This window comes from Haliaeetus albicilla, chromosome 19, assembly GCF_947461875.1.
Source record: "Haliaeetus albicilla chromosome 19, bHalAlb1.1, whole genome shotgun sequence".
NCBI classification, from domain to species: Eukaryota; Metazoa; Chordata; class Aves; order Accipitriformes; family Accipitridae; genus Haliaeetus; species Haliaeetus albicilla.
Window position 1 is genome coordinate 14,421,952 of NC_091501.1, and position 13,400 is coordinate 14,435,351.

Sequence of the window (13,400 nt, forward strand, 5' to 3'; positions counted from 1 at the left end):
CCTCCCTTCCTCTCTCTGTGCCCCCCTTTCCAGATGTTTGTGGTGAACTAAGGGGGATGTCTGTGCCGGGCGGGTGGAGGGGCTGCATGGTTGCCCACCCCAGTGGACCCTAAAAAGGAGGTGTGGGGGCAAGGCTTTGGGTGCAGAGCAGGGTCTGTGCTGGTCCTATTTCATTTGAGATCCTGCAGCAGGCTTGTTAGGGGAGCAATAACCTGTGTGGTTGTTTGTTGGGGTTTTTTGTTGTTTTTTTTTTTCTTTTTTGAAAAAGGAATTGCAATGAAAAAGTTTTTAGCATGGTAACGGCTGGTGAATTGCTTTTAATTTTGCAACTTAATACCTGGGCTTTCAGAGCAGCCTGACTGCTAAGGCAGTCTCCCGGCGTAACTGATACAGCTACAGTAAAGCTCTGGTTAATGTAACTGATCTGATACTTGCTGAAGCAGATGTCCGTCATGGCAGCCTTTCATAGAAGTATTGTTGACAATAGATGGCATCCGTTTTTGTCTTCAGCCTTCAACATGCGCAGCAGCATATTGCCAGAATGTTTCTTGTGAAGTTGTCTTTCCTGTTAAAAGGGGGAGAAAAAAATGCACTTGGGTGGGACCGGAGCTCTTAAAAGTCTGGGTCTGTATTTGTGTCAGTCAGAGCGCTGCTGGGGAGAGCCAGCGAGCAGGCTTTCCTTCCCAGCTCCTTTGACATGCTCGGACAGATTGAAAGCATTGTGCAAGGCTGGCTGCTGATAGCACGATATTCTGCATAGTAGGGAATTTCTCAGAGAAAGAGCTGGGAAAACGAAGGGAGGGATGAAGTTAGCTGCAGATGGATACTTGGGAGCAGCAGACTTTGGCCAAACTAGTAACCTCCGGCGAGACCTGCAGCAACAGAATTGATTTTTCTCGTATATATTGTTTGGCAGAATGGGCGAGATAACTGTTTTAAAATGACTTTTTGTGGAGTATTTATTTTCAGAGGAGTACTTATTTTCAGAGTACGCAGCTTTTATGCAATTTTGCCTAGCTGAGAAGGCTTCTCTTGCTAAAAGGCATACAGGAGAATTATTTCTGAAAATAACACATTCCCTCTTTGGCAGCAGCTCAAAGAAAATAAGGAGGCAGAGTGTTTCTTTTGTGAGAACTGTGTATTTATTATAATTTGTCTATTTTAGGTACTATACTGTGAATGATTGTGCTTGTATGGTTTGCTATCAAAGAACCCTGGGACTTGCATCTATTCTTTCTCTGTCTCACTAAACGTAGCAGTAGGTTCTGTGTGAGTGTACAAGTTTCATACCTTTTTTTTCTCCTGCCATGGAGAGACAGGATGGGGTCCTAAAACTACATACACCAAAACCAATGAAATGTACTGTTTTAACATAAATGACAAATAGAGTGATACTTCAAGTAAGTGGTCCATTTGCTTTAAGTTGCTTTTAAGGTAAAGAGGGTCTGAACTATTCTCAACATATTTGAAGAAAGTACAGGTCTGTCTTTCTTTGGCAGATGCCTTTCTGCTAGGCAGGTATCTTAGTCAATAAAACCTGCACACGTTAATGTAATATCTAAATTATGATGGCAGGGGAGAAAGACCAGATAAGATGCCTGTGAACAAGAGACTAAATTGAAATAACTTGTATTTCCTGAAAACTCCTCTTTGTTGCAGCATGTAATGACAAGAGGATCAATTCCACAGCCTTCATTCACAGGATTAGTCTTGGTGAAATCAATACCATCATTAACAGATGCAGGATCTGATGCAAGGGGAGTCCTGTGTACTCTGAATACGCTTTGACAGTGAATGATGTAAGCATGTATTAGGAGAATAAAGGATTTTCCACAATTGTTACTTCTTACGCTCACAGCATTATTCTGACACGGAGCAGCCTGAGAAAAGAGTAACTTCCCTTGTGCTTCTATTTCTTGTCCAACACTGATACACAATGCAATAGTGACACTGAAAGCTAGGTGATTTGAAAGGAAAGGGGGGCTGTAAGTTCCTCTGGCTGACATTAGAGGGAAAATTAAAGTGCATTAACATGGGAAGATTTCTTATTCCTCAAAGTCTCATTCATGGGCCCACATGTGGCATGGAGGCATGGTGGTCAGCATCCGTCTGGACCCACATGGGGTTAGGGCACAGTGCTACTGATTCCAGATGGTGCGACTAGAAAAATAGAGCAAGGCTTTTTTTGCTGGCTGCCTGCTGGGAGGTAGCTTCTGTCATATGAAGAGAAAGACGACAGGGAAGGTCTGTCAAGAAGTCTTACTTGTTTCACCCTTCCTTGTGTGCAGCTGGAGTGGCCCTGCCTATGGGGGTGATTTTTTTCATTGCAGAGAAGTGGGAGCCTGCAGGTCTTCCCTCCTGCAGGACAAATAGCACTTGAATCCCCTGGGACTGTTTAAAATATTCTTTCTCGCTGGTTGCTTACATGAGTCCTATTCTCTTGGCTGCCTGAGTTATAATTTGTATTAAAGATTGGTGCAGTTGTTAACCCCTATCTGCCAAGGGTACAACTTGGTGCATTTGATTGCTGAGTGTGAACAAAGAGGGACAGGAAACCATATATGCCTAAGAAAGAGAGGACCAAGACAGCGGCATTAGCTGTCCATCTGCAGTGCTTGTCTGGACTCTTCCGAGTATCAGAGAAAGCACCAAAAAAGGTAACAGGGCAGAATGGCAAGCACAATCCTGTGAACCTTTCGTTGCCTTTGAGAGGAGCTTTATGGGGAGTTTGCAGGATTGGGCTCCAGGTGTACAAAGCCTGAGGCAGACAGGCCTGTGAATGCAAAGAGTGGGAGTCTATCTTCAAAGCAAGTTTTCATTCTTTAAAAATTGTCTTTTCTTAGTAACTACCCCCTGGCAGCTTGTAACAAGAAAGCTGCTTCCTTACTAGAGCTCTCACCTTCAGAAATGTGCATGTGCAGAGGCCAGCGTGCTGGTTTTGTTCGTAGCTCCTGGGTGGTTTAAAGCCCCGTGACCTGGTGAGAATGGCTTTTGGGGGCATCTGTACTGGAAACAAGGCACCTACCTACATGCTAGCACTTACTCTCTTGGTGCTGGCGTTTGCTGGGAAGCTGTAGCTGTTGCACGCCTCCAAATGCTTTGTCAAGGATTTGGCTAAGGCTGAAATTTGACTCAAAGGCATTTGAGGATCAGATTAGGTATGACCTTTCTGGATGAAACACTGAGGTCATGGGACAGATGAACTATGTAACAATTTCTTTTGGCCTTTCCTGATGCTCTTGTACAGTTCAGCTAGCCCAGTGGGGAAGGATGCTCAGTACATTGTAATTTGGGATCCCTCCCACCCCCAGGGGAGCTTGCTCCTACTTTTCTTGGAACAGACTTGATTAACCAAAAAGGTTAGGGCATGTAACACCGTTATTTAGCTGCCAGCCCTGGTATGTTAGCTGCATGGTTTACATCCTGCGTAAGAAAGTGCTGCTTTTCGTGTGGTTTTTTTTTTTTCTTTGGAACTGTGCTTAGTGCTGGTAAATGGTGTGGGGCTGGCAGCCTGGCTGCCAAGCAGATACCAGCGTTAGCAGCACGGTCCCTATTGTGTCCCTTTTCCTGAGCATCACTAGCTGTCCCTGCGAGGAATGCAGTCGTCTTGGACTGTCTCAGTTGCAAACCTCCTGGCTACTGCTTTGTCTTGCAGCAACTGCTGTGCATCCAGCTACAGCCATGACCAGCCTTGCTGGGCTACCCGGCGGTGAGGCAGGTGGGCTCTGAGCTGCGGTACCCACCTCTTCTGTCTATGGTCAGCAACCACCGCTGCTAACTGATGCCTCTTCCCCCTCCCTGCCCCTTGTATCTGCCCCTTGAGAGAGGAAAACTGTCCATGAAGCATAGGGGCACCTCCTGATCAGAAGATCCTGCCGATAGCAGTGTTTATGGGACTTTGGGTTGAAGCCAGGAAGAAGTGTTTGCAGGGTCTGTCCCGCTGGCTTGCAGTGGGGGTAGGAGCAAATAACTGAGGAAGCAGGGGGAAGAGAGAAAGGAAAGAGGCAACCATATCTTAAGCCACTGGAGTAATTTCTCCTTTGAATTTTTTCCTGTGGTCATAAATACCTAGTGAGTCACTTAATGCTGTGTGTCTGTTTCTGTATCTTCAAGTAAAGGATAATCTGTGCCTTTTTGTATTTAGCCCGTGGGGCTGCTGGGCTTAATTCATTAGTGTTCATGAAGAATTTGTAATACCAAAATGCCAAGTTTAAGCACTGGCCAAAACCTTATTTTTGACTGATTTCCCAGCAAGAACATACACTTTTTTGTTTGTTTGTTCACACAGATATGTATTCTACTAGAAAGTAAATTCTTCTAGATAGTGGGTATAAAACTGCTGAAGCCCAGTGAATGAGATGCAAAGTGGGCCAGGCTCAGTAGTGACACTACTCTGCCACGTCTGGAGGGAATTCCTTGGGTGCTTGCTGCATCTGAGACAGAGTCTTCCTGCGAAGTTTTCATGCGTGTACCAAAACCGCGGGATGACAGCTTTTGCTTACAGACCCGCCATAGTTTCCTAAGCTCGCAAGAGAAACTACTAAGCGAGCTGCTGAACCTTATCTGCTTGTCCAGTTTCATGTTGATGAGAGCATTTGAAATTGTAACTCCTGGGGCCAGGCCAGGCTGCAGTGGGGAAAATATTAGGGAAAGATTTCAGGCGATGGAAACAACATTACATGTTTCCACACCCTCTTGTGTACAGAATACAAATAAAGAGCATTTCCCTCGAGACTTGCTGTGGAGGGTGTGAAGCAAAGTGGAACCCACCCGTTTGCACATTTTCTGGTTTATGTCCTTAAATGGCAAAAAATATCTTTGGAATTTATCTCATAGAAGGGTTATAAATAGATTTGTGGAGATAAAGTTTTGCTGTAAATGCTCTGGTTTTGGATCTATTCAGAACAGTAACTCTGTAGGCCAACAAATATGAAAAGGGGTGGTATTGCTAAATGCAGGAAGACAATTTCATTGCACATAGATGTACTTGTACGTGCATGTTGTGCATGCACACCCCTCTCCACCTGCACGGACCTTCCCAATTTTCCTTCAAGTATGTGGAAATCTAAGGGGCATGGAAATCACTGTGTGCACTTTTACAAGTTAAATAACTTGGGGTGAGAGAGAACTAGCATTCACGATTCATCAAACTGCTAAGGGAGCCTGAACCTATGACAGCGCTGTAAACAAAGGTCCTGAGATTTGTTGGCAGCTTGTTTTATGTCCTTCTCCGAAGCAGCTGGCTCTGGCTAGGGAGAAGCTCTGTGGGGCTGGATGAACCCTCACAGAGCGAGTGCAGGAGCAGTGGTTCCTGTGCTCCTTCAGAAGTCAAGGTTCAGTCCTGCAGGCTCGTGCCAGTTGGATTCCAGTCATCTTCAAAGGGAGCTCTGCTCAAGTGAAGGAGTCTGTGATCAGGCCCTTGTTTGTTTCTTATTTGCAAGGCTTTGATGTTCCCGTTGTCTTTCTGACTGCCACAGGGCATGTTACTACCCTTTTCCCACTTCATTCTTTTCTTTGACAGTGAGCGCTCTAATAGTGAAATGGTCCTCCTCCCTTCCTCTTTTTTTTTTTTTTTTTTTTTTGCCACAGTGTTCACCCTGGTAAAATCTCTCTCTCATCCCAGAAGCAAAGGCAGGACCTTTTCTAATTCTTCACTGTTTCAGAGGACATGGCAGTGCTCCTGTGGTAGCCCAGATCATCACTTTCTAATACAAGCTGTTGTACAGAGGAAAACTTCTGCTCGGTCTTGTGGGATCAGCTGAGATGGAGCATAGGCTAAGGACTTTCTGTCTGCATCTTCCTAATGACCTAGTGATAACGTACTTTCTCTCAGCAATTTCAAAAGCCACTGAGCCAGGGGAGAATTTGGCTTTGCTCTGGCCTAGTTAAAGCTTGTAGGTTTGGAAAAGAAATTCCTAGAGCTTGGCTACAATGTTGGGAAATGGGAGCAGGCTGGGTTAGCTCCGAGATCTGGGGGAGAGTTTGGTCAGCTCTCATTTACCTGCATAGCTTAGCCTGCTGGTGCTGGAGGATGCTCCCAGTCAGCATCCTTCATGGGAGGCTTTGGAGTGCTGCACCCTTGGGTCCTCAGAGAGGAGTGAGTTTGCTTTGTATGGCTTTGGGGAACAGCTTAGCCCCATACACAGAGCCACACCCCTGCTATGAAAATGAGGAGTTTAATTCAGATGTCTGATAAGCCACAGCTGTTGCTTTGCCACTTCAAACAAAACTTGGATTATAAAGACTGAAGTGCAGCATTTTAATTGCTGTAAATATGAATAAGAGTGTTTAGGCAATCCAGATGATACTGAGCCAAACGTTTCTGGGGCTAATGTATATTACACTGATTAAAGCAGGCCAGCCGAGAATTTCCCTGCCGCTATCCCAGTAACTTAAAACATCAATTGTCTGTTTTCTGCTGCATTGGTGAAAATGAGGGAGAAGTTTTAACCTGGGCATCAGCTGGCCTGAATCTGATCTTGCTTTCAGCAGCTGTACAGTGATGTAAACTGTATTGTTTTAAAAAAAAAAAAAAAAAATTAGGTCTGATCTCAGTTATCTTAGTGCAAATCTGTTTGATTTCCTTGAGTTACTCAGAATTCATAGTGGGCTGCTTGCTATCAGAAGTCGGTCCTTTTTGTTTGGCTTTCTACACATCCCCTGAAGGACAACGGCAGCAGGAAATTGGGTCAAAATCCCAGTAACAAGCATGCACGGGGAAATGATATTTCATACAAGAGAGGGCACTGCAAACCCAGAAAGCCAGTAAAATTCCACTGCTTGTTTGCTCCCTGGTGATTAAAAGGCCCTGCCATATATGGGAAAGGTCTGAGCTTCATTCACTCCAACCACAATAGTAAATGGCTTATTCACTGGACACAGTATGCAATCAAGGAGCAATGCCTTATGACAATAAAAATGAAAAGCAGCAACTTTTGCTTGCAGTTTGTTTGCAGTTTTCTCCACTGTGTGTTATTAAAAGCTCTGTAACTATTTTTTTGTTGTTGTTCCTTTATTTAGAGCCCTGTAAACTGCAGTTAGTTTGGTTTGCCACTTAACCCTCCCCCATAAAACCAGACACACCAGCCTATTTCCTCTCCTTCCCCCTATATAACCCAAACAAGAAAAAGACATTTCCTATACCAGTATATATATAAATGTAGCTCCTCTGTCTTTAGTGCATATATTGTAGATTTATATGACTGAAGGCTGGGATTAGCAGACAAAATCTTATCCTCACCAGGTATAAAGCGCTAGCTTTAGCAAAAGCAATAATTAAATGCCAGTATTTCAGAGAGTGTGATGGGACCACAGGAGTGAAGCAAATAGGAAATGTGTGTGTGTGTATGAATAGGGATGAATTTGGGGGGGGAAGGGAGCAACATGCTTTGGATGAGAGTTGCAGAAGGGGTCCCTAGTGCTCCACACACCCGTCAGAGATTTTCCTTCCACCACATCAGTTTCTGCAGTGAAACCCTACACAGATGACATTAAGATGTGAAGTCATTGGAGCACAGTTGTGTTTACATTCTTGCTTTTCAGTTTATTTTGTTTAGGGATCAGTCTGCCATCAAAATCATGGGAATAAAGTAGTTGGTCTAGTTGTGTTTTGTTTCATAAGGAGAAAGGTAGTTAAGTGACTGAAGCAATGGAGCTACATAAGGTTCTTTGCTTGCTGGAGAATTTCTAGAGTTTTTATTGTTCGTTTGTGTTACATTGAGTACCTTAGAAATATGCTGCTTGTGTCATATTGGTAGATTTAGAGATTATGTCTGGGATCTTACCCCTGTGTAATTTTGATGAAAACCCACATCTCTGTGGCCAGAAGGGCTGATTGATCAGTCTGATCTCCCAGACTACGTGCCTCGTTGCACACCATCCAGTTACTCATGTTTTGAGGCCACTTAAGCTGAGACAGTTAAACTGGATGTTGTAGTCAGCCCCAGGACAGGTTGGTGGGATTTGAAGCCAGTCTTCTGCTCCTCCAAAATGCTGTTGTGCCTCCCAGAAAGGACCACAGCTCTGTGACAGAGGTGTGGTTCAGCTTCTATTTTCATATATGTCTTGGTGCCTTCACAATTTTCAACAAGTGTAATTTTTGTCCATGTCAAGAAAGTAGAGTTTCTTGCGGGTGACCTGCCATGGGGTGATAACAAATTTACGTGGCGGTTTAGGTTAGCTAGACTGGCAGCCTTCAAGTGGTTTGGCTTCTCAATACCAGAAAATTGCTTTTTGACACATGGCACTGCTTCTGTTTCCAGTGTTAGGGAAAACTGACCTTTCTGTTTGGGTAGTCCTTTATGTCCGATACCTCTCTTCAGTGAGAAGAGGTGGGTTTGGGTTTCCTTAATTATTATTCTGCTAAAGGTGAAACTGGTTCCCTTAACTGCATCTGAAAGGTCCAGATCTTTTAAGTCAGAGAGGGAGGGTGTAAATTAGGTTGCGTTTGAGATGTTGCTGCTTTTCACTTGTGGACAGCAGTACTTCTGAGGACATATCATTTGACTATTACCATGAAGTCATGCTAAGACATGCCCACTGCGGGACCCTAATGTGGCCGAAAGCAGCACTGTCAGGTTGTGACAGCTGGGTAATGCAATAGTAACACATGTGAATACTTCTGTTTTCCAGCTCTTGGAAGGATCAGGGATAGCGAATTTGGACACCAAAATAACTAGATATCTAATCTCCTTCATATTTTTTCATTCAGGATTTGGTTTGTGAGAAACCTTGCATTATATCAGCTTCTTAAGTGGTATCTGGAACCTCTGGAAAAAGTCCTTGAATAATAAGCACATTGAATGCAATAAATATTATTGCATGGTTGAAAAAACTTTTTATTTCTTCTATTTTTGCTATCTTTGATCTTCCTGAGCCCACATGGAAGATGTGAGACTGCTTTGTTTTTCTTTTTCCTCTTAAAAGAGGAAAGTGTAAATTATGCATGCTTTGGAGTAATTTTTCCCCTGCTTTTCCCTCCTCTAAGTGATTTTGTGGCCAAGCTTAGTGTTTGTGCAACCTCCTCCTGGCTACCTGTAGAGAGGTTTTGCAGAAGTTCGTGATGTTCAGCTCTGCTGCTCCACACAGGCCACAACTGGGAGCTCCCCTTCCCTCTGTTTGTTGGGGTCCTTCAGTAAAGGCTGTCAAAGTCATCATTTTACAAGATAAGTTTTGATTTCCATTAAAGTTTTTTAGAACAACACCCTTCCCTATTGTGCTGCTTGTGAACTGCCTTAAAGCTTCAGTCCATTGTCTAATAAAGGACCTCTATGCTCAGTAAAAACGTTTGCTGCTTTACTTGTCAAACCAAAAAGTTTGTCATTCTTGGGCCATCTGCTCTAACCACCCAATTGTTTTTCCAAAATAAGCAGCATTTTTTCTTTCTGTTCACTACCTTGTGTAATAGATGTGAACTCCTTTCTTGGAATCAATATATAGCAAACTTAATATTAACAAGAAGGGAGGGAATAATGCTGTGTTTGCCTTCTGTATCAGCGTATCTGATAAAGATCAGTTCATCTTAGTAAAAAATGAAAGGAATTTACTATATGTGTAGGAAATATGTTTCATTATAAATGAACAGATTGAAGTGGTGACAGACTATGAATCTCTCTTATATGATAGAATACAGTTATACAGTTCTGAAAGCCTGGAGACTGGTGTGATTAACTGGAAAAAACATTATAATCAGAGTACGTTATTTCTGTCTCTCCTGTGACCCTTCAAGGCAATGGAAAGTCACTGATGGAAAGGCTGTTGGCATTAGCAGGCATAGAATCGGTTTCATCAATCTTGGTTCAGTGCTTACAGGTCACTGAGGCTGAATTTAAATATTTACATTCAAGGTTTTTCCCTGATTTAGAATTAAATACCAGAAGCTATAGGCCCCCCCCCCCCCCAAATCCAAAACTAAAAATGAAAACCTGCGAAAGACCTATTAGGTCATCTTGTCCCTTTCCTCTAGGCAGTGCAGGATGATTCCCTAAAGTATATTCACACGTGTTTTGTCCATAAACACTTCTGTTTATTAACAAAATACAATAAGTTGTAGTTTTTCAGTGAGGATTGGGATAGTTTGCTGCACTTTCTAGTTTTTAGCAAGGGGAAATAGCTATCATTCTAAAATGTGTTTCTTGGCCCATGGATATTGCTCATGTGAATTCGAGCAAAAAAACCCTAATGAATGGAAACTTGTAGAAGAGTTAACAGCAGCTGGTTTTATTATGGACCATGGCTCTGACATGATCTCACACGAGTTTAATACAAGTGTTACCTCACTGACTTCAATGGAACTGCTTTTCATTTGCAAGGGAGTAAATGAGGCCAAAATGAGATAGAGACCTAGGGAGACTCTCTGAGAGAGGCTTTTAGTTTGGGGAATGTGCTTTACATACATATAAAATACATGGGCATATCTGCACATTGCAGTAAATGTGTCAGGCTGCCTGGGAGAAAGGGGCCAAATTCTGCTTTGAATAGCACCTGTCTAAATCTAAAATGAACCGTAGGGGTAATGTGCCAGGGAGGGCCAAAGAAGTATCTAATTTTTCCAAGTGCTGGGCTGAGTTTCCTTCTCATTGGCTTTCTGATGTTTCCTTGAAATATGGCAGAATAAGACTGTTTTGTAGGGAGCTTCAGGTTTTTTGCCGCTTAATTTCAACCATATCAAATTAAAAGAGCAGTTGTGTTGACTATTGTGAAGCCATCTCAGACAAAAGCACCACACGTGCCATTATTCTGCCTTGAAACTATCAAAGGAAGCAGTGAAATAAGAACCGTACGTTTCTTGAGTCAAACCTCCCTTTAGAATTGTGCAATATTACATTCTCTTTCAAGCTCAGCCTTCAGCTTAGCTAAATCTTGCAAAATTGTAGGAAGGTGGCTGTGCTCTATTGAAAGTGTAGCTCTGGTCTCAAAAGGGAGAAGAGCGTTAAAACTTCTTGGAGTCCAGTAGAGGTGTTATTTGAAAGCAAGTTGCTTGGGTGCTACAGCAACAGTCCCAACAGTGAGATGGGCTTTGCTGTTGCTCTGGGTTTGAGGAAATGCAGCTGAAGATGTGACAGGTATTGATTAAGAGTGAAGAAAGGCCAGGAGCGAGGTTTTGTCATTTTGGTTTCTTGCTGCTTGTGTTTTGGTGGTTCGGCTTGCTGTTCTCCTGTACAGCAGCACCTGAGTTACAGGCACATCTGGAACCAGAGTCTGCAGCCTCTTTGGTGTGAGTTTTGAAATGTTGTGGTTTAGAGTTAAACACGGCTCCCTTGATTTTAGCAGGATTTCCCGCCAGTGTAAACACTGGTTTCAGATGCTTTTTGCTTTGCTCCGTCTTTGAAATGGTGATGTTTACAGGCGTATGGCGTAAAGGTTCATTGTAATGTCGTTTGCAGTGTGATGCTGTGCACCCCCAGTGATGGAGGGAAAACATTTTAAGACTATGAAGTTATGTAGTATTAACTTTCATTTTCACTTGAAGTCTTGAAGGAGAGCAGAATGATGGTAATTTAAGCTTGATCTGTAGGCCAAAATTGAGGGGGGGAAGGCAGTAAAGTATGGGGAATGTTTTAAATGGCCCTATGCACTTGTTTAGAAGGGAGTTCTTATGGAGTGGGGTTACAAGTCTCTTCTCAGTCTATTATAGGGTTCTTGCTGTTCACTATCTGAGCCAAAGCTAGTTATATTGTCCACAGAAAAAGTGTAGCAGAAGCTAGTGTCCCTGTGGTGATACAACTGCTAATTATTCCCAGTGGTGATGCAGAAACATATTCTTACAGAACCGGTCTGAGATCATCAACTTGTTTCACATAGGATGCTGTTCTGCCATCAGACAGAAATGACTTCTGCTAGCTGCAATGCTTTGCCAGATTCACAGTGGTTAGCATGCAGTAGAGGCCCTATTGCTCAGAGGATTTGTGATGAGATTTTTAGTCCTCTCTGGATCTTCCTCCTAAGCAAATTAAGTGCTGCTGAGAGAAACTCCAGTGGGAGAGCTCTCGTTTGAATACAACACAGAAAAGTTTTCTCCTGCTTGCTTCCAGCATGCTTGTGTCCTAAAAAACGCTTCCTATTCCTGTTTTAATACTGTCTTTAGCTGAACAGAGCTTGCCAAATTCAACCTGACCTGTATATGTTAAAAAATGTTGTGCATGTTGTAGGTCCCTTCACTGAGACAAAAATGCCTGAGGTCGTGTGGAAAGTCAGTGAAAGAGGTAGGGGCAGAGACCAGGACTTCTGTCTCCTACAGCAAGATGCACAGGTCTAGACTGTGCTGTTATCCCAGGGCATAATATTTGTAGGCCTACTATTTACTTACCTTTTTTCACGTAGCTCCTGGGACTACCGTATTGACCACAAAGGAATAGATAAGTAAGCAGGAGAATTTTTGCCCGTGAAGAATGATTAAAATTTAAGAGCAGTTTAAATACATTTAGAGGTGTTAGAGGAGGAAAAAAAAGCCCGATACCGAATCTGCTGAGCATTCTTCTATGAGAAGAGGACCTAAATAGATGTTGTCTAGTGACTTGGATGTCATGAGATGTGATGCCTTTCAATATATGCTGAATTTCCCCTTTGCTGTTTAGTTAAGTATAAGGCTATTATGGAGTGTTATGGTAAACCTGTCCAAAGTACCCTGGCCACCCTTGATCAGTTTTATTTTTGATCAGTAAAAGTACAGGGTAAGAGATGCTGAACCAGATTTCTGCTGCTGGAATCTTGCTGCTGCTGGGAATACTAAGATGGTCTACATCCATGGAGCTGTATTAGTACCACACTTATTGTATTGGATGCTTTTAAGAAATTCTATTATTCATAATTTCCTGGAGGTATTCTCAGCAAATGGGCAATAGGCTCTGTTGGCAGTGCATCTGTCATGCTGGTTTCAGAAAGCAGAGGTGGCACAAGGTTCTCTGGCGCTAGAATGGGACTTCAGTGAAGGAATGAAAACTGTGGGATGGAGAGATAGCAGAAGCTCAGATGGGTGGTGTTGCATCCATTTTTGCCATGTCTAAAAGCATCACCTTAGTTGAAATGAGCATGTCAGAAATGAACAATTGCAATTTTATGCTGAAACACGTCTATGACAGAGATGGACAAGAGGCTACATGGTAATAACTGTGTTCTCCATACAACTTCTGTGTTGCCTGCTGCAGAAGGAGCATAAAAGTATCTTTCTGAAATACCAGAAAGAAAAGCTTTATGTACCAAATGTGACTTTGCATTTATACAGGTGCAACTGGCTTCAACTGAAGGGCCGTTTTTGATGAGAGATGGAATGTCTCATTTATATCATCGATATAAATTACCTTTTGACATTTACACCAGTGGTAGAAAACAAACACACTTCACTTGTGTTGGCGTTCTTGTTGTGTGCATAAAAGACGACCTGTCCTCCTTACCCATATACA

The 13,400-nt window shown here is 42.9% G+C and overlaps 1 protein-coding gene across 12 annotated transcripts in view; it reads left to right on the forward strand.

Moving 5' to 3' along the window:
• CALD1 (caldesmon 1) overlaps positions 1 to 13,400 on the forward strand; it is a 199,530-nt gene that overhangs the window by 331 nt on the left and 185,799 nt on the right. The window lies entirely within an intron of this gene.